Source organism: Ursus americanus, chromosome 26, assembly GCF_024610735.1.
Source record: "Ursus americanus isolate L20-20 chromosome 26, mUrsAme1.1.p, whole genome shotgun sequence".
NCBI lineage: Eukaryota > Metazoa > Chordata > Mammalia > Carnivora > Ursidae > Ursus > Ursus americanus.
In genome coordinates, this window is record NC_142152.1 from 25,223,969 (window position 1) to 25,246,977 (window position 23,009).

The following is a 23,009-nucleotide window of genomic DNA, read 5'->3' on the forward strand; positions in this document are numbered from 1 at the left end:
CCTGAAAACACCACTTCTAGACCCCTCATACCATGATTAAAAGGGGAAAGGGGCCCCTGGTGGTTGATGTATCACCTGGGCTATATTCAGAAACTTCTCAAGAATAATTATAAGCTGGTAATGGCGACAGTACAGAGTATAGGAGTAGGAATGGTTGAATGGTTTGAGATTAGAGATGGTAATTACATAGAATGAAAATGAAACCTGTGGCTGGTGCTTCTTATTGTTTGTCCCAGTTAGCTGAAAAGGAAATTCAGGGGCTAGTAATTTCATACTCACATGGCAGCCTCAGAAATTGTGTAGTACTATCCATCATTTTCAGAGAAAGATTCTTTAACTTTTTAATATAGTAATAACAACCATCAAAAAAAATCAATGCTTGGAAAAAATGTCCACAAGTATCCAATCCACCTATTTGCTTTAAGGTTTTATTAAATTAACTATCTCAAACGTGCCTAAGACAATCCTCAGTTTTGTGTTGTGTGTTAAGAGATGTCCTAATTTAAATGATAATGAATTGAAAGATAAAACTCAATTTGTTTATTCCAAGTCTGATTTTAGGGAGATACCAGCAGGCTGGAAAATGAGTAGATTATCTAATGTTGGTCTTAATTCCACAGAGAGGTTTAGAAACTTCTTTTGAAAAATCTCTGCTAAAACCTTTTAACTCTTTCTATGATTTTGGCTTTCCAATTACAAAGCCTTCTGAGAGTTGCCAACTAAGTGTTAAATGGGAACTTGGAAGTTGACAACAACTGATTTATTTCCTAGTCCCCTGTATTTCCTCTGATTGTGCTTGGTCCAAATTAACTAAGAAAGGGAGGACAAAGTGTACAAGTTGGTATTAGCCTTAACATACAGAAATACTTCTCAAGGGAAAAATCATCATCTACCTTGTTGATAATATAATTACTGGTAAATAAGGCTAATGATGATAGCTCTAAGGTCAGCATAATGATATCAAGTGTCTCTAATTTAGGAAACTTTAATAAAGAGGAAAATTAAGGTCTCAGCTCAGCTTCTTCAACACAATTGGGTCATACAATTTATCCCAAAAGAAAAAGTCCTTCTAAATTCTAAGGTGGCAAACAAAATTGTCAATTAAACATCAAAGCCTTTTTACAGCTAGTTATTCTAATTAAATTATTTTTGTTATCTCTGTATATTATTAACCTTGTATAATTATGGACAAGGCTACCTATATTCTGGTAAATGCAGTATAGATTTTCCTCTTTGAGGTATTGTAAAGTAATAAAGTAATCATTCTTTGGATTTTCCTCCTCTATTATTATCCCCCCAGCATATAAACATGGCATTGTTTTTCCTATGTTAAAAAAAAATCTCTTCTTGACTCCACTTCTCCCCCATCATTTCTTTGGCTCCTCTGTCACAAAGCTAAAAACAGAAAAAAAAGAGTTGTCTTTTCTCACTGCTGCAAATTGCTTTCCTCCTATTCCTTGTTAAACACACTCTAACTAGGTTTTCAATCGCACAGCCGCATGGAAACTGATCTCATTAAGGTCATCAGTGAATTCATATTACTAAATCCAATGGTCAATTTTCAGTCTTCATCCTAATTGATCTATTAGCAGTATATTGTTATAGCAGTGTCTGGTATATTGTTCACTTCCTCCTCACTGATTCCCTTTCTTCCCCTTGCTTCCAAGAGACCACACTACTCTGGTTTTCCACTTAACTCCTGACTGCTTCTCTCTTTGCATCAAACTCTTAATGTTGTGATAACCTGGGGTCCAGTCTTTGGTTCTTTTGTCTTTTCTATCAATGCTTATTCCCTGGCTGATCTCACGAAATCACAAGGCTTTAAATATTTTTATCTATTTGTGATGATTCCCCAAAGAATATCTCCACACCACACCTTTCTCCAAACCCCAAACTTGTACATCCATCTGCCTCCTCACCATCTCCACTTTGATATTTAATAGGCATCTCAAAGTCAACATGTCAAAAGAAACTTCTGATCTTCTCCCTAAAACCCACTTGGCCTACAGCCTTCCCTGCCTCAGTTGTTGGTAATACACTCTTCAAGGTGCTCAGATGAAAATCCTGAGATCATCCTTGATCCTTCCCTTTTTCTCATACCCCACATCCAATCATCAGCAAGTCTTTTTGGCTTAACCTTCAAGATGCATTTAGACTAGGACCACTTCTTACACTTTAACTGCTGTCACGGTGGTCTAGATTATCATCTCTCTTCCTTGGATTACTAAATGGTCTCCACTGTTCTTCTTTTATCCCCTTACAGTTTATTTACGAGGTTGACAAACTACTGCCTACTGGCCAAACTGGTCCAACTTCCTGGTTTTGTGCATCCTGAGAGCAAAATTGGTTAAAGAAATCAAAAGGAGAAAAAAATTTTGAGGCAACATGTAAATTACATGCCACTCAAATTTTGGTCTCTATAAATAAAGCTTTAATGGAACACAGCCATGCTCATTCATTCATGTGTATGGGTAGACATATGCTACAACAGCAGAGTTGAAGAGTTGTGAGAGAAACTATATAGCCGACATAGCCTAAAATATTTACTCTCTGGCTCTTTAAAGAACAATTTGCCAACCTCTGGTATATTCTCAACAGATTAGGATGGAGTGGTTCTTTTAAAACTTCAGTCAGATCAGGTCATTCCTCTGCAGTCTCTTAAGTGGCTCTCCAGTTCTCTCAAAACAAAAGCCAAAGTCCACATGATTTGGCCCCAATTGTCTCACTGCTTTCATTTTGTACAATCCTCCTTGTTGACTTTGTTCCGACTGCTCTGCCTTCCTACTATTCCTTGATCACACCAACAGACTCCCTAACCAGACCCTTGGCATTGACTCATCATTGGCTGGAATATTTCTGCCTGAGATAGCTCTATGGATAAATCCCTCGCCTCCATCAAGACTTTGCCTAAATAGCACCTTTTTAGTGAGTCCCGTCCTGACTATTCTACATAAAATTGTAACTAGTTCCATGATGCTGTGGGTTTTCTTTCTGTTGCACTTATCAGCTCCTAGCAGACTATATAATTTATTTATCATGTTATAGTAAACATAACAGGACATAAGCTCCACAAGAGCAGACATTTTTTGTTGGTTTCTATCCACTGATATATCCCAAGAGCCTAGAAAAATGCCCAGCACATCACAGATGTTCAATAAATATTTGATGGTTTGAATTGAATTTCTGATATGTTACTGTTCATGTCTATAACCTTTTTAATTGATCCTGAGCCCTTAAATGTATGTCATCCCCAATATAACACCATATCTCTGGTATAGCACAACTATTTGGCAGTTATCTACTTTATAATATAGTTAAGCATCCTCTGTGTTAAAAATTAGAGATGGCCTTATAGGAATTTTAAAAAGACATGAGACAAAGATTCTACCTTACACCTTTTCCTCTGCAAGAAGTCCCATTTATTGAGGCATCAATCTTACAGAAGGAAGAACTGAAAATTACTAACCTAAAACTCCTGAAACTCTTAAATTTCAAAACTTCCCTTTTAAAAACCCAGAAAACTGGCTATACTCACCCAAGAAAAAGCATTTGAATGGGGCTTTATTTGGCTTAACTCATTATGCATTTGTTTGAGTACTTATTACATGTAAGACATGTAAGTCAAAGATTTTTTTAACTATATCCCAGTCTTTAAGAAACTTAAAATCCAGGAAAAAAAAGACAGATGTATTCACTGTAGTATAAAAAAAGATTACAAAGAGTTTCTAAATGTTAGTATAGAACAGTGCTGTCCAATAGAAATATAACGCAAGCCACTACACCTTGCAAGTTTTCTCATAGCCACATTAAAGACAGGTAAAAAGGAACATGTAGGGAGGAAAAAAAAGGAACAGGTAAAATTAATTTTAATAATATACTTTATTTAACCCAATATATGTATAATAAGATCATTCTGACATGCAACCAATATAAAAATTACTGAGATATTTTACATTCTATTTCTTCTTACTAAGTCTTCAAAAGTCATGGAGGCTAAACAACATACTACTAAACAATCAATGGATCAACCAAGAAATCAAAGAAGAAATAAAAAAAATACATGGAGACCAAAGAAAATGAAAACACAATGGTCCAAAATGTTTAGGACACAGCAAAAGCAATTCTAAGAGGGAAGTTTATGTGATATGGGCCTATCTCAAGAAAGAAGAAAAATCTCAAATAACAAGCTTAATCTTACACCTAAAGGAACTAGAGAAAGAAGAACAAACACAGCCCAAAGCTAGTAGAAAAAAAAGGACACAATAAAGATTGGAGTAGAAATAAATGAATTAAAAATAAAATAATAGAAAATATCAATGAAACCAAGGATTGGTTCTTTGAAAAGATAAACAAAATTCATAAATCTTTAGCCAGACTCATCAGAATATAAGAGAGAAGTCTCAAACAAATACAGTCATAAGTGAAGGAGGCGAAATAACAATTGACACCACAGAAATGCAAAGAATTATAAGAGAATGCTATGTAAATTGTAGGCCAACAAACTAGACAATCTAGACAATGGATAAATTCCTAGAAACATACAATCTTCCAATAATGAATCAGGAAGAAATAGAAAATTTGAACAGACCAATTACTAGTAACAAAATTGAACTGGTAATCAAAAACTCCCAACAAACAAAAGTATAGGACCAGATAGCTCCACAAGGTGAATTCTACCAAACATTTAAAGAAGTGTTAATACCTATTCTTCTCAAACTATTCCAAAAACTAGAACAGGAAGGAACACTTCCAAATTCATTCTATAAGGCCAGCACTACCCTGATACCAAAACCACATAAAGATTCTATAAAAAAAAAAAAAAAGAAAAGAAACTACATGCAAATATGTCCAAGAAACACAGATGCAAAAATACGCAATGAATTATGAGCAAATGTATTCAACAATACATTAAAAGGATCGTTTACCATTATCAAGTGGGATTTATTCCCGGGTGGTCCAATACTTGCAAATCAATCAATGTGATGTATCACATTATTAAGAGATAGGATAAAAATCATATGATCATCTCAATAGATGCAGAAAGAGTATTTGACAAAACACAACATCCATTCGTGACAAAAACTCTCAACAAAGTGGGCTTAGAGAAACCATATCTCAACATAAAAAAGGCCATACGTGAAAAAAGGGGTCTCAGCCAACATCATACTCAATAGTGAAAAACAGAAAGCATTTCCTCTAAGATCAGGAATAAGACAAGGATGTCCATTCTCACCACTTTTATTCAATATAGTACTAGAAGTCCTAGCATCAGCAATCAGACAAGAAAAATAAAAGGCATCCAAACTGGAAAGGAAGAAGTAAAATTGTCACTATTTGCAGATGACATGATACTGCATATAGAAAACCCTAAAGACTCTGCCAAAAAACTATTAGAATTAGTAGATGAATTCAGTAAAGTTGGAAGACACAAAATTAGTATACAGAAATCTGTTGCAATTCTATGCACTAATAAGGACATAGAAGAAAGAAATTATTAAAACAATCCCATTTACAATTGCCCCCAAAAGAATAAAATATCTAGGAATAAATTTAACCAAGGAGGTGAAAGACCTATTCTCTGAAAACTGTAAGACGCTGATGAAAGAAACTGAATCTGACACAAATAGAGCAATACAACATGCTCATAGATTGAAAGAATTAAGATTGTTAAAATGTCCATACTACCCAAAGCAATCTACAGATTCAATGTAATCCCCATCAAAATACCAATAGCATTTTTTCACAGAACTAGAACAAATAATCCTAAAATTTGTGTGGAACCACAGAAGACCTCAAAGAGCCAAAGCAATCGTTAGAAAGAAAAAAGTTGGAGGTATCACAATCCCAGATTTCAAGCTGTAGTAATCAAAACAGATGATACTGGCACAAAAACAGACACATAGATCAGTGGAACAGAATAGAGAGCCCAGAACTAAACCTATGTCTCTGTGGTTAATCAATCTATGACAAACGAGGCAAGAATATACAATGGGGGAAAGACAGTCTTTTCAATAAATGGTGATCGGAAAACTGGATGGCTACATATAAAAGAATAAAACTGGACCACTTTCTCATACAATACACTAAAATAAACTCAAAATGGATTAAACACCTAAATATGAGACCTGAAACCAGAAAACATAGGCAGTAATTTCTTAGATATTGACCTTAACAACATATTTATGGGTATGTCTCCTCAGGCAAGAGAAACAAAAGCAAAAACAAACTATTGGGACTATGTCAAAATAAAAAGTTTCTGCACAGCAAAGGAATCCATCAAGAAAACCAAAAGCAACCTACTGAATGAAAGAAGATATTTGCAAATTATGTATCCAAAATACATAAAGAACTTACAGAACTCAACACCAAAAAACCAAACAATCCAATTAAAAAATGGGCAAAAAACCTAAAAAGATGTTTTTCCAAAGGAGACATAAAATGGCCAACAGACACATGAAAAGATGCTCCACAACACTTATCATCAGGAAAATGCAAATAAAAACTACAATGAGAGTGGGAGGCCTGGGTGGCTCAGTTTGTTAAGGATCCAACTCTTGATAATCAGCTCAGATCTTGATCTCATGGTCATGAGTTCAAGCCCCATGTTGGGCTCCACACTGGGTGTGGAACCTACTTAAAAAAAAAAAAACTACAATGAGATATCACCTCACACTTGTCAGAATGGCTAAAATCAACAACACAAGAAATAACAGGTGTTGGCAAGTATGTGAAGAAAGGGGAACCTTCTTGCACTGTTGGTGGGAATGCAAACTGGTGCAGCCACTCTAGAAAACAGTATGGAGGTTCCTCAAAAAGTTAAAAATAGAGCTACCCTATGATCCAGCAATTGTACTACAACATATTTACCCAAAGAATACAAAAATACTAATTCAAAGGATTACATGCACCCAGGTGTTTATAGTAGCAGTATCTACAATAGCCAAATTATGGACACAGCCCAAACATCCATCAATTGATGAATGGGTAAAGAAGTGAGAGAGAGAGAGAGAGAGAGAGAATGGAATATTACTCAGCCATAAAAAAGAATGAAATCTTGCTTTTTGCAATGACATGGCTGGAGCTAGAGAGTATTATGCTAAGTGAAATAAGTCAGTCAGAGAAAGACAAATACCATATGATTTCACTCACATGTGGAATTTAAGAAACAAAACAAATAAGCAAAGGGAGAAAAAAAAGAGAGAAAGAGGCAAATCATGAAACAGATTCTTAACTATAGAGAACAAACTTTAAAATTTAGGGCAGAAGTCTTTCTTTTTTCAAAAAAAGACATACAGATGGCCAACAGACACATGAAAAGAAGCTCAACATCACTAATCACAGAGAAATGTAAATCAAAACCCAATGACATTTCACCTTACACCAGTCACAATGGCTAGTATCAAAAAAGATAAAAAATAGTAAGTATTGATAAGGATATGGAGAAAGGGGAACCCTTGTGAATAACTGGTGGGAATGTAAATTTGTGCAGTCACTATGGAAAACAGTACGGAGAGTCCTCAAAAAATTAAAAATAGAAACACCATATGATCCAGTAATTCCACTATTGAGTATTTTCCCAAAGAAAATGAAAACATTAATTTGAAAAGATATGTGCACACCTGTGTTTATTATGACATTATTTACAATAGCCAAGGTATGGAAGCAACCCAAGTGTCAATTGATAAATGAATGGATAAAGAAGATATGGAATATTAGCCATAAAAAAGAAAGAAATCTTGCCATTTGTGATAGTACGGATGGAGCTACAGGATATTATGCTAAATGAAATAAGTCAGAGAAAGACAAATACTACATGATTTCACTTAAATGTGGAATCTAAAAAAACAAAACAAAAACAAGACTTTTTTTTATAAGATTTTTAAGTTTATTTATTTGAAAGAGAGTGAGAGAGAGCACGAGCAGGGTGAGATAGAGAGGAAGAGAAAGCAGCTGACTTCCCGCTGAGCAGGGAGCCCAACACAAGGCTTGATCCCAGGACCCAGAGATCATGACCTGGGCCTAAGACAGATGCTTAACAGACTGAGCCACCCAGGCACCCCCAAAAAACAGACTCCTAACTACAGAGAATAAACTGGTGGTTGCCAGAGAAGAGGTAGGTGGGGAGACTGGTGAAATAGATGAAAGGTACAAACTTCCAGTTATAAAATAAATAAGTGACAGAGATGAAAAGTATAGCATAGGGAATATAGTCAATAACATTGTATGGTGACAGGTGATGACTACACTGACTGTGTTGAACACTGAGTAATGTATAGAATTGTCAAACCAATATGTTATGCACCTGAAACTAGTATAACATTGTAAGTTAATCATACTTAAAAAAAAAAAAAAAAGCCAGTGTATCCTTATGGCACACTGCAATTTGAAAACCAAGTTTTCTTCAGAAATACTTGATCCATATTTCTAAAAGTTCATGAAATTTACAGTAAAAAAAATAGATTTGCATACCCAAGTTGCTCTAAACAGACTTAAAAATTTTTTCAAAATCAAACTGAGTATCGGTATTTTAACTTGAAATTCAATTACAGGAACCGGCCCCCGCCCCCACTTTAACCAAAGTTCAGTTACCCACAGACAACTGCAGTCCAGAAACACAATCCTTCCTCTGACATATTGTCAGAAGGTCAATAATAGCCTCAGGCTACATCACAACACATCATTCGCCTCCCTTCATCTCATCACATAGGCCTTTTATCATCTCACATTATCACAACAAGAAGGGTAAGTACAGCACAGTAAGATATGTTGAGAGAGAGAGAGCACGTTCACATAATTTTTGTTACAGCATATTGTTGTAATTGTTCTATTGCATCGTTAGTTATTGTTGTTAATTCCTTACTGTGCCTAATTTATAAATTAAGCTTTATCATGGGTATCTATGTACGTATATATAGGAAAAACATAGTATACATAGGGTTTAGTACTATCCATGGTTTCAGGCATCCGCTAGGGGTCTTGGAATGTATCCTCTATGAATAAGGGGGGATTATTCTAATTAAAACTTAAAATTCCATTTTTTAGTCATACTAGCTACATTTCAAGTGTGCAATGGCCCATGTGGCTAATGGTTGTCACATTCGACACCATAGGTTTAGAGCAGCTTCCCTAAGGACCAAGTGGTTCAATATTGAGGCACATTTACAACACATTTCAGACATACTAGTTATGCAGTTCTGCCTCCGGACTGCCAACTCCATCTGCAGAAGATTCTCTTCCTCTTGGGACTCCCTCATGAATTATCACTGACCTTAGGCAGGGCCTGGTCCTCCTGTAGCATTTGATCCAGTCATAGTTATATGACTCTTCATTTGTTCCTCCATAGCACACCCAAGGCCACAGCTACCCACATTGGACATTTCTACAAATTAGAAAAGGGTACCCTTGATCTGGATGGACACGCTCCAGCACTGGGTGTGACAGCAGCCAGCTGAGATCAGGAATATTTAATTAAGGTTTTATTAAAAAGTCATGGGATTATAGAAATAAGAAGTAACATGACTCAATAATCAACCTGCTTCTTGTGCTTAACTCAACTTGGGGCCCACAAGAAGGCTGGCTGCCTTCTTACCTTGCTAGACACCTTTCAGCTCTCCCACCAGACACTGCTCTTGAGACCCTTTTAGCTGGGTCTGGTTCTACTGGCTGGCTCTTCCGTAGGTAGCCTGGCCTTCTATGAAAGTTATACATGCGTATCAAACTATATTTTCATCCTCCCATCTTATGCTGAGCTTTAGGATCTATCTTGGTAACATCCAAGATTTCGGGAAGTTGGGCCATGTCTATGCCTTCTTTCTTGAAGCTTCTACTCCTACTTCTGCATCTGGGCCTCCTAGTAGCTAGGCTCATCCCATTAATCCAACAACATATTCCAGAGTATCAACACACTTATCAAAATCATTCCCTTGCCTGCCATGGTTGGCAATAAAGAAGGCAAGGAGAGGAAAAGTAGAAGTTGAAGCTTTAAAGTTCCAGTACCTTCTCTTTGTGGAAGGTCTCGCTCCTTGGCCAACTTAAATCTAGGCTTGATTTTATTAGGGAATTGACAGAGAATTTTAGTTTTTACTTCATGTAAAGTAAGTATGGGAAGGTCTCCCATGAGTCAAATTCAAATGCTGTCACACTGGGGTTAATGCGCCTCCTGACTAGTTACATGCCTTATTTGTATACATCTACGTTCTCGCTTCTGTCCTGGGTACGTCCAGCTGCTGGACAGGTGCACTCTTTAATAGCAGCCCAAAACAGATCGGGCAGACTCAGCCTCAGAGTCAAAATGTGGCAAGGGATGAACTCTTTTCCAAACGTGGGTAAGGTTAACATGACCTAATACCAAAGCTCCTCTGTTCCTTGCCAAATATGAATGAGCTTTTTTGAGTAATAAAAAAAGAAAACCTTAATGAGACATACCTGCGTCACTAGGTGTGTTTTCCACAGACACTCAGCTAGTCTGTCAGGTCAGTGGTGAGGTCAAGAACTTGCCCCATTGAAGGGCCATCATCAACCAATGGAACAAAAAGTGAAGGAGAAGAAGGAGGAAGAAAGTTAAGTAGCTTTGAGCTGAGACATGAGGCAGTTTCCTACTTAGAGCTACTTGAAAATGTTTCTCCCCTCTGCTCTTGCCAGCGAATCAGGGCCTGTCAAGATAGTCACAGCTGACTGGTATCACACCAAATCCTCACCTGGAGAGCACTCTCTCCCTCTGAAGGCTGCACAGCTGGAACACAAGGAAGGCACGTCCCCTCAGCTGTCCCCAAGTGTAACCGACATGTTCCCTGTGTCCCTTACCCTTAGATGTCATTCTCTCAGCCAGCATATTATGACAATGACTAATTGCTCTGCTGCTGATTCACAGAGTGTGTGGGCCTGAAACTCAGTTATGCTTCTTGACCTTTTCACCTTCATCTGTAATATAGGCCATAAGTTAGACACTAAACATGTTAACATGGCCCCATTGGAACCAGAAAACACCAAATTAAGGAGCTTTGTCACATTCCATGAGACCTTTCAGCACCTTCTTGTTTTAGTTAAAACTCCAAGATTACTTGTCCCATTTGCTAATGATGGTAGATTGCATCACTCTCCCTTCTCCTCCTCCTCCTGCAGCGAACTGCTCAGGTGGTTTGAAAACAACTTCCTTTCTTTAGAAGGTGGGGCACTGAATCCAGGCAATCTGACCCCAAGTTACCTTGTGACCTGTCAGGAGGCAAGCTGTTCTAAGGAAAGAATCGTACGACATAGGGATGTTTCTTGCAACCTTATAATTCACATCTTGCATGTTGAGCATTAGACTTTCACAGGACTGCCTCTCCCCAAATTTCCCACAAGAATCAGACTGTATTCCCTGGGTGAAGCCAAACCCCTTTACCTACCCCTCTTTCCCATCTGTATGCTGAACTCCTGTGCCCAACTGTTGTCAAATCCAAAACAACACTATTACAAGAAGTGCTATCAAAGAGAGTGGGCAGACTTGAAGAGCTGCTCTACGTCTGCTAGATCCAGCAAACTGCCTACAAATCCTGAAGTTCGTAAGCAAAAGGGCTTCGTGCTGCCCAACATTGAAGCGCACTCCCCAAGCCACAGGGAGGCCTGTGGCAGCAAACACCAGAAAGTGTCAATGATTAAGCTTCTGTTAAACAATGTGACGTTTTTAAATATAGTATTGAAATGATGCATATTTATAAGTAAATTCAACTGATAACACAAAATGTCAACAAACTTTTTCAGTTAAAGTAATGCAACATTTATACTCTATTCATCACATAAAATAAGAAGCAAGCTGTGTGTTGAAACCATGAGTTGTTCAAACACGTAAATGAAATAGTGTTTAGGCTATAGGTCTCATGCCGATGGTTATTAGGAAATAACAGAATATAATTAACTTGGAATAAATATGATCACTACATATTTTAGTTACCCCTGTTATCTTTTTCATACTTGCACACGTGATTAGCTATCTTACGGCAAACACCAAGACATACACTCACCATCTTCCCTACATCCCGGGCTCACAATTACACATACATCTCCCAGCCCTCCTTTCAGTGACTGAAATCTGGCCAATGGAATACAGACGGGGCAAGGAGTGACACATCCAGGTATATAAAACCTCCCACACAATCCTCCTATGCTCTCTACCTTCCTTCTCTGTTAGACCAATGCAAAGGATCCTGGAAAAAGGGAGATAGCGAAATCCAGGGAAAGATAAAACCACTCCATGGGAGAAGCTTACGCTCCTGAATCACTGCATGGAGCAGAGCCACCTTTACCAATTGTACTGTGACGTGCAGAAATAAACCTTCACTGAGTTAAGCCCCTGAAATCTTGGGAGTTTAAGGAACATTACATAAGTTCACCTTCCCTCACTAATTCATATTCTTACACTGTATTCTTATCCCTTTACTTCAGAAACTGAGCAACTGGGAACAACATATATTTATTTTTTCCATAGTCAGAATGTGTTTGAACTCTTTGTCAATGTACTCAAGTTCCTTCCACATCAAAACAATTTGACGGCAGATAAATAATCTGGAATTGTGCAATCATCTTTTATGTAGCCCTTTTGACAATCACGTTGACTCATGATGCTAAATTTAGAATAAAAATGCATAGAGTCCAAATATGTGGAGTTGGAAAAAATCTTTTAAATAGTGTTAGATACCTCTATTAATCATCCTCTAAGGGTCATTTCATGGAAAAGTAAATTTTTCCCTTAATATACATTACTATCAACAAATACCTGCAAATTACACAGGAAATAAGTCACTGCTATTGCCCCAACGTCTAGGACAAGGAACTTTCAAAAAATGTTTTCCTAAAAGGAACAGTTTTGGCATTATTTTTGACACATGTGGTAATGCTATACAATCAATAAAACCACGTGAAGTACCTGGACTAAATCAAGGATCGGTATGTGTCCGGAGGAACTCAGTCTTCGTCACCTGTACATCTCCACCAGTCCAAGGTAAAACATCAAAACTGGAATAACCAAAATGTGTATTTTCCCAGTAGAATCAACTTAGTAGGCTAATGATAGTGGCATCCACAAAAAAATATTCTTGACACCACTATTTTGTTATCTTTGAATTTTTGTTCCATATTTATACATAAAAAAGGTTTATTGGGCTATCACCTCTGAGGCGAGACAACTAAGCTGAGATCAAAGCTAAGATTTGTCCTCATCTATATAGAGGAACTCCACTGTGGACAGTTCACAGAGTAACAGAATTTTGGTCTAATTATACTTGTTTCATTTTCTTTTAAAAGTTCTCACACAAATGTTTTTCTCATGGTTAATATTTAGATTCGTCCATCTGTACCAATTTTCTCGCTCTCCATCCCTTTTTTCCCTACCCCCCTGCCATAATCCTTCCACAATCTTTTTTTCCTGAAATTCATTATTTAGTAGTTTTTTTCAGCCTGGACCTTAATAAATAGTAATCATTTTCCATTTTTATCTAAGTTTATCTTTATTTCTTCCACATCCAATAAGAGCTTCAGCTGGAGAGCTGCTTCTAGGTTGAATTATCGCCTCTGAGCGCTCTGAGTACTAACTAGGTCATCGCTCTTGTTTTTGAGGATTAATCTGTTCTTAAGGGGTAAGTAGTTGGTCTCTAAGGTCAGCCTGGGTTCAAACTTGGCTTTACTTGCTGTGTGGCTTTGAGCAAGGTACACAATCTTTCTGACCAAGTTTCCCTATCTGTAAAATGGGCAGCAGGGGGTGGAATCTAAAGCATACTGCTTTGAGTTATTTAAGATTCATACATGATCGGTGTCTAGAACATAAAAAGCATTCTATACATATGCTTAGAGCTTCAAGTTTTCATGGGTGGCTTTTTGTCTCTCCACCCTTTCCTATGAGGACATCTGATAAATGTAGGCTAGGCTTTCTGGCATTCTCCTTACCATCTCTATGTCTACAAACCTCTCCTGCTTTTATTTATTTGTTTGTTTGTTTGTTTATTTATTTTTTATAGAGTGAGGGGGAGTGTTAGAGGGAGAGCAAGACAGAGACTCTTAAGCAGGCTCCACGCCCAGCGTGGTGCCCAATTTGGGACTCAATCTCACAACCCTGAGATCATGACCTGGGCCGAAATCAAGAGTCAGATATTTAACTGACTGTGCCACCCAGATGCCCCTCTCCTGCTTTTAATATCTTTACCTCTGCGCGCCATGTTTTAGGTAATTTCCTTATGACTGCTTCCCCAGTTCACTATTACTCTTTTCAGTTATGACTAATCTGCTGTTTAACTTTTTTGTTGTTAATTTTAAAGTTATAAATTTACAGGTGTATAAATTCTAGTTGTTTTATTTTCAGATATGCCTGCTTTTTTTCATAGTGTTCAGTTATTTCCTTGTGAGTATAGAACTTTATCTATTTAGTCATTTTACATATCTATAGTCTTTTTGATACGATTTTTATCTTGAATTTAATTTAATTTTATTTTATTTTAAAGATTTTATTTATTTATTTGACAGAGAGACAGAGAGAGAGCACAAGTAGACAGAGCGGCAGGCAGAGGGAGAGGGAGAAGCAGACTCCCCACTGAGTAAGGAGCCGGATATGCAGCTCGATCCCAGGACCCTGGGATCATGACCTGAGCTGAAGGCAGACACTTAACGGACTGAGCCACCCAGGCGCCCCTATCTTGAATTTTAGAGTATTAATCCTCTTGTTTGTAATATCTTCTGATTCTCTCTCAACAGTGAACTGGATCCTCATGTAATTTTTTATTCTTCCCCGAGCGCAAGTCTTTAGCCAGGTTTGGCTTCTCCTATGGGAGCTCCACATACCCCAAGGGGTGGCAACATTGTGGACAGAAATTTGGCATTGCTTCTGCTCTGCACTCCATATATGTCTGGGATCAATTTTTATATTATATTTTTTGGCTTCAAGATTCTTGAGTCAATGCTTAATGTAAATTTAGATTCTATACATATGCTCAGAGCTTCGAGTTTTCATGGGTGGCTTTTTGTCTCACCAGAGCCCTGGCAGATAGATGCATGCTTCCTTGAAAGGTAATACAGGATACAGACTAAAAGCACCAACCCTAAACACTGCCTGGGTTTTCATCTTCATTTGACTTCATAATCAACACTGAGCCTCAGACATGTTCTAAACAAACAACCAAAGACAAAAAAACCTGTGACAATTTCCCTGTCTACAGCCCTTCAATGAAAGGGAATTAGATAAACTCCACATACTGGGACACCTGGGTGGCTCAGTCAGTTAAACGTCCAACTCTTGATTTTGGCTCAGGTCATGATCTCAGGGTCGTTAGCTCGAGCCCCATGTTACACTGAGCATGGAGCCTCTCTGAGCATGATTCTCTCTGTTCCTCTCCCTCCACCACTCCCTCCCCACCACCCCCAAAAAACTCCACATACCTGCACAGCAATATAGCAGTCACAGCTCACGAACAGCACGTAGTATGTGCCCTGCACCATTCTAAGCGTTTTACCTATATTAACTCATTCAATCCTTACAGCAACCTTGCCAGGTAGGCAATATTATTAATTTCATTTTACAGACAGGAAAACTAAATCACAGGGAGGTTTTGTTTTACAATATGAACTACCTCAGGCATATTGTTTCACACTCAGTTCTGTACATAATCTTTTTCCTTCTTGTGTACAAGAAAAGACTTGGCAGACTGGCTGGGGTAAGGGATGAGGAGTGGGGAACGCAGCTCACACTCGCACAGTCGCAATGCTGCCAGTCCAAAGTCTGCGATCAAATGCTTGACACTCTTTCCATTCAAAGCCATTGCTAGAAAAGGCTCATTTCCCAATACCAAAAGTTCCTTCTGAAGTCATTTCTTCCCTAATGCCATTTGAGAGAGTGCTTTAATTTTCTAAAAGCTTGCAGACAACCGATGGCCATTTCCAGAGCACATCACTCCTCTGAGCTGAAAGCACTTCTAATCTGTAGGACATGTGCAAAGGCTACCCAAAGTCACTTCCGAAACCCCTAGCCTCTTCCCCAAAATCACCTATCTTAATTATTAAACAAAAATAATCTTCCTAGATTCACTAGGATCATTTCATATAATGGAAGAAAAAACACTACAATATATTCGTCAAAAATATTTTGCTTAAAAGTTCAAAGAAATGAGTCAAGCCAGAGACTTTTTCTGATAGAACCAACCTTTTTTGTCTACTGTGTGTAGGAAGAAATAATGAAGATTATTGGGAAGAAAAACAGTATCAATAAAATTTAACCATCTAGAATTTAAACTGGTGAAATTTCAATACTGCTTAAAACCTGCTATGATTTTCTAAACCATTTGTCTGGCAGCTACAAAACTATAGGGGGTAGAACCAGCTGTGAAGTTCGTCCGTGGTGCCCCTCCATTCTCCCATCCCAAGGTCCTGGTGACAGAAGTTCATGGCAGCAGAAATGGGGTGGAATGGAGTCTCACAGTTAGCCCTCCACTGAGAATCAGTGACTGAATCAGGGCTCAAACCTGGGACCTGATATATTCAGGTCACTCAAACCTTCATTTGTAAAATGAGGGACAACTTAAGTATTAGCCAGCCAACTGATGATACCCCAACTCTCCAATCTTACAGGTCACCATTTCTTTTATATTTAAATTTAAGATGGCTCCCATTCAAACACAGAGAAGAAAGCAGCATGTGGGCTCCCACCCTGAATACTTCTGGAGAGTATCCATTTCTCTGGGTAACCTTCTGCTCAGATTTCCCTGAGCCCCTAAATCTTCAACTCCACTCACATCTTGCCTCCTGCAGTTTAATCTTCCCTCCGCTCTCAGTAGCCCAACAAACAAAGCAACCCCTTTTTCCTTTGATTCCCCAAAGCCACCATGATGACAAGCCTTTTGAATATATCAAACCATTTTTTGAAATCTTAAGAGTAAAAGGGATGGGTGGTGATGGGGGTGGGGGGAATGCCTCACATCACAGAATCATACCCTCATAAGCCTTAAATTTGAACTGTAGACACTGCTGTTCTCAAAAGTCCCTCAATCATCCTGGACTATGGAAACTTGTTGCTGGCTGTTTTTCTCCTCAGGGATCTCCACGTAGCTCAGGACTAGCCCTCTCTACTTCTCTTCCTTCTTCTCCAAGCAAACTTCAGGTTCCTACAATGTCTTATCATTTTTCATACAGCAGTTCTTCACTCCTTACCCTAAAGCTTCTGCAGCCTACTTGTTTACCTGGGAAACTCATTAAGGTGCTTCAAAACTTAATTAACTAATTAACTAATTAATAATAAAGGGCCATCTATTTTTTCCCTATTCCCTAGCCCCAACCGCAAACACATTCCTGGAAGTGGCTAAACTTGAACATCGATGTCTTTAAGGAGAAGGGAGCAGTATAAAGACATATCCTTCCTCTTAAATGAATTGTGCTACTTCTTCCTGTTATCTCCCATGAAGAACCAGACAGTCCACCTTTTGTTTTAAACAGCAATGCTTCCCTTCCCACCGCAGGGAGTAATACCTGTTCTCCAGTGGACGTGAGGGTGACATATGTGGACAAGCATATGCAAACTGCCAGGCCTGTACTAAGTGCAAGGGCATTCTGGTTGCTATGATTTTTGACTGGTATCATTTCCAACCCTCCCCTTTTGGAAATACATAGTAATCTTTAAAAAGGGGGGGGGAATAAATCATATCACCCTCTGCTTTCAACTCTCCAATAGACTCCCGCTGCACTGAGAATATAATCCAGTGTCTTTAACACCAGGGCCTACAGTCCTACTTCCTAGCTCTTCCTTACTCTTCCACCTCATCTCCTAGCACTCTTCCCCTTATTTACAACACTCCAGGTGTATGGGCCTTGCTTCGATGCTTCTGTTCAAGACACGTGCATTGAGCATCTACTGGGTCCCAGGTAATGTTTAGATTACTTGAGGTATTAATTTTTATATTTATTTATATTTTAATTTTTTTAAATTAAATTAATTTTAATTTATTTTATAAATTATATTTATATATATTTTATATTTATATATATATATATTATATATATTTTATATATTTATATATAAAATATATAAAATATATTTATTTTATAAATTAATAATTTAATAAATTAAATTAATTTTTATATTTAAATAGTAAATATAAAAATTAATTTAGATACTTGAGGTATATCAGTGAACAAAACAGAAAAGCTTTCTCACCTGGAAGGTATTGTAGCTGCTCTTTCCTTTTCCTAGAACGTGTTTACCCCAGCGCTTGGCAAGGTCCGGCTCCTCCTCATCCTTCGTGTCTTAGCTCACATGTTACCTCCTCCAAGAAGACTTCCCCAACCACACTTTGAAGTGGTGCCCACTCCCCTGATCACTGTGTATTTCATCATCCTTCTTTGGTTTCAATTGCACTTATTATTTTCCAATATTATCTTGTTCACTTATTTATCTATGTATTTAATTTTTAAATTTTACTTATTAGTCATCTGTCTTTCCCAGTTAGAAGGTAAGCTAAAATGAGAGCAGGGACTTGGTCTGTTGTACTCCCTGTTGTATCCCTAGCCCTACTGTAGGCACTCAATAAATTGTATACACTGAATGAGTGAATGAATGGAGGAATGAATGAATGAAAGAAACTATACCTACTTTTGCTTGAGGACATTTTTCCTGCTCCATGTAGTCCCTATTGAGTTGTCAATAGTGGTACGGCCCTGCCATCCCTGAATAGAGGGGGACATGTGACCCAGCTTAGGTCAATTATGGACCTGCATTCTTTTGGATACGGTGATTAGTCCAAGTCAGGCCAGCTGATGCATTTTTCCAAAATTTTCAAAATAGGAGGTTAATAGGGATATACAAGCTTTAAGGATATATTTGTAAAGCTACTGGTGGCCACCATCTTCCTTTGACATACAGTCTGTCAACGGTAGACCAGAATGAGACTAAAATTTAAGGTGAAACTGACCAAGAGATAGAGCTAAAGAGAAAGCCTTAATAACATTAGTTGAGCCTCTGTTTCCAGTCTTGCTTAAAGCCTGATATCCCAAGTCATTAAATTTCTATTTTTGCTTAAGCCAGCATGAGTTGGATTTTTGTACCACGCAACTGAAAGAGTCCTGCCTATGAGTTGGTGCGTACACAGGTAACTCCCATGCCCCTCTACTCCTCTTTTCCAAATGAAACAGTCAAGCACAGAAGCCCCAAGCAACAGCCATGGCATATGGCCCTGCCATCCTTGAGTGCTGTTTAAAACCTGAGCTTGAGAAAGGCAGTCACAAGTCTACTCCCACAATTCAGAGAAGCTGCAAGCTGCTTGAGCGGTTGCCCCAATTTTCCCTTCCTCTCACTACTCAGTAAGCAACAAGGAGCAAGGTTTATGGTCAAGGGAGTGTGACTTTTTTCTCCCACCCCAGACCCGCTCTGAAGAGCATCCTTTGCCCCAGATCTGCCCATCGATAGCACTGGCAATGGTTCTTTTCCTCTCTCCATTTTCCCCCAACCCCAACCCCTTTCCCACTGGCCAGAGCTCAGATGAGAGGCAAACCAAATCTTACATCTAAGCGCAGAGTGTGGCTGGCTTATTTATTCTATTCTGTGAAAGAACAAAAGCAATGACACCAGTTGGGATGATTATGCCCGCCTGGTTGCAAAACACCTTTCCTGCCAAAACCAGAGCCTGAGCAATTCACACTGGGTGCTTTAAACCTCATCAGAAAACCCAAAGCAAAAAGCAGCAAAAATCAGACAATAGAAACGAGGCCCTGATCTTGCTAAGCTTAGCATTTGACTGGGCCACTTGACTTCTCAATCCAATTCTCCCTTTTCTTGAATATATTTATAACCTGGCAGGGATCTGGTCCCCTAAGTACAGTGCTACAAACAAGAGTGCATCAGAAACAAAGGCCTCCTCACCTTCCTATTCATGAACTTTCTATAAGCTGCCCAGATCTAGGGGCAAGAAAACACTGAAATGAAGGCGCTTCTAAGGTCTACCAAATTCTCTGAACCACAAAGTAAAAAGAGAAGATGAAGAACCACATTTGCCCTGGCATGTGAGTAGGGAGGAGAGGCCTGTACTCTTTCTTGGATATGCTCTGCACAGATCCCAAGGTATGTACAATGTTTAATAGTCATACTAGTGGCTAGCTGTAGCAGGTTGACTGGCGGCCCCCAAAAGATAGGGCCATGTCCTGGAACTTGTAAATGTGACCTTATTTGGAAAAAAGATCTTTGCAGATGTAATTTAAATTAAGGATCTCGAGATGAGATGACCCTGGATTACCCAATTGGGCCCTAAATTCAGTGATGGATGTCTTCATAAGACTGAGGCACAGGGGCGCCTGGGTGGCTCAGCCTATTAAAGGGCCGGCTCTTGATTTTGGCTCAGGTCATGACCTCAGGGTCCTGCAATTGGGCTCTGTGCTCAGTGGGAAGTCTGCTTGAGAATTCTTTCCCTCTCTCCCTCTCACTCTGCCCCTACCCCTGCTTATGTATGTGCACTCTCTCTCTCTAAAATAAAGTAATTAATAAAAAAAAAAAAGAGTGAGGTAGAGATAGGAGTTATGAAGCTGTAAGTCAAGAAATACCTGGGCCATCAGAAGCTGAGGAGGAAAGGAAGGACTTCCCTTCTGGAGCTTTCAGAGGGGACACAGCCCTGCTGACCCTTTGACTTCGATCTTCTGACCTCTAGAACTGTGAGAACAAACTTCTGTTATTTTAAGCCACCTGGATGGCAGAAAATCATGTTGGCAGCCCAGGGAGACTAATACACCAGCCCACGGCATGCTTCATCTGTCCGATACCTATGCTAGCGGCTTTGCGGTCACTTTCTCCTTTATTCACGGCAAAACATCCTTACAAGGGAGGTAATTCAGCCCCCTTAAGCAGACAAAGGGTTTAAAAGCCTTGCCCAAGGTCTGCTGAGGAAAGGTGGCATCTGAATTTGAATTCAGATCCATCTAACTCTGAAGCCCAGGCTCTCTCCACCACGCCACTATTTCTGTAGTTGCTACAAGCATTTGTTTTCAATCATTAAAGAATCGGGTTTGATCTGGATGCCCAGTTTCTAGCATATCTGACACTAGGACATCTCATTTTTTAACACCTCCCCTTCCTTCATAGGACACAATTATTTTCGGTAATAGTCATGAAATGAAACAAATATATTTGTTGATGGACTAAAATTTGCATTTACCAAACAACATGATTGCATTTCATAGTTTGCACTGTTTCACTGTTTTATATTTAAACACATAAAAACTCCCAGTGGTCACATTGAAGGACATAATTAAATAACTAAATTCTGTTTCTGTTCTTACAATTGTTGTGCTCCAACTGTTTCTTTCTAATCTACTGTCTACCCACCGATAAATATAATAGCACAAGAGTTGGATGGTGAGTTGAGCCCTAAATGCGAACAATTCCAAACCCGCAGGAATTTACTCTCGAAACAAAGGAACATGGCTGTGCCCCGAGTGTTGGGGTCTGTTGGGGTCTGTACAATCAAGAGTTGTCCAGTTAATTTCTATACTGAATACAATGTTTATTAAAAGATACATCGGCCTTTTTTTTGTTACTGTGGTAAAAACCCATTAAAAAATGTAGCATCTTAACCATCTTTAAGTATATAGCTTAGTAGTGTTAAATATATTCATACTGTTGTGCAACCCATCTCCAGAACGCTTTCATCTTGCAAAAATGAAACTCCCTCCCCAAACAACTCCCCAGTCCCCCCTCCCTCTGGCCTGTAACAACCACTTTCTAATTTCTGTTTCTATGTACCTCACACCGTTAGATACCTCAGATTGGTGGAATCATACAGTATTTGTAATTTTTGTGATTGTCTTACTTCATTTAAGTGAAATGTAGAAAATGTAAAAATATTTTTTTAAATACATAATACAGAGGAAGCTAACAAATACATTATTATTAAAACAACGCTAACTGTGGTATTTAGGCCAAAAATACCAAAAACTTACACCAAAAAACTATTCCTTATATACAGAGCGATCGTCATTAACACTGCTGAGGATTGCTGCGAAATGGAATATCACAAAATACAGAATTTAATCGGCTTCGTTATCGTGTGGAAACTCTGTGCCAATGGTTCGCTCCCTTCTTACGTGCTCTGGGGACAGACTGCTGCCCACCTTGGGCATGCCCTGCTGCAAAATATGCTGAGGGGCATGTGAAGCTTCAGGCACCGAGGGCTACCATGCTCACCTACCTAAATTAAAAAATGAAAGTGGAGTTTTTTTGATGACCAGGCCATTGGCCTCTGTGTTTCGACATTCCTGCTGCACCCTGCTATGAGACCCTCGGAAGCCAGTGCCCACTTTAATTGCGTTAGGGAGCTCTCTTGGGGATAAACTTCCAGAAGAGAAGCGGTGTAAGTTGAAGGGAGACAACGCTCCCTCAGGCAAACCAAAATATTGATTCTTTTTTCTAGAAACACACTCTTTTCCTTTAACTCGTTTAACCTGACCCTAGCTGTAGAGGGGAAAAGTTGTAACTCGCCACTTTGCTGATCCCCCAGCTCAGCACAGAAGCACTGTCCAGAGTGACTTCGCCACCATGGCCCCGGGGCCCTTGGATTTGTTCCCTGTCTTTTCAGAATGGTAAGTATGGACAGTAAAGACTGCAGGAGCACTCCCAGAAGAGAAGTGCATCCTCTGAACAGAAACAGGAGACCAGGCTGCAGCAAGAGCCACAGCCTCTTCTCAGCAGGTTTAGCTGAAGTGGATACAATTTGTTCCTACAAACTGAGGGTTGGAGAGATCTATCTAGTCCTAAGTATGATTTTGACTTCAGTCGACCCACCAGCTCCAGCCTCACTATTGTTTTGCCAGGTGATCTGAGGCAAATTACTTCACCTCCCTAAAGCTCAGTCAACCATCTGTAGAAGGAAGATATATAAAATCTTTCAGTGACCTTCTCCTTCCAAATATAATGCCCTCCTTATTTGAGAACAAGAACTCCTCATACAAGGGTCCTTGATTGTGGAAGTAGAATTCTATGGGAAAGCTCCAGAATACATGAAACATGTCAAAAAGAA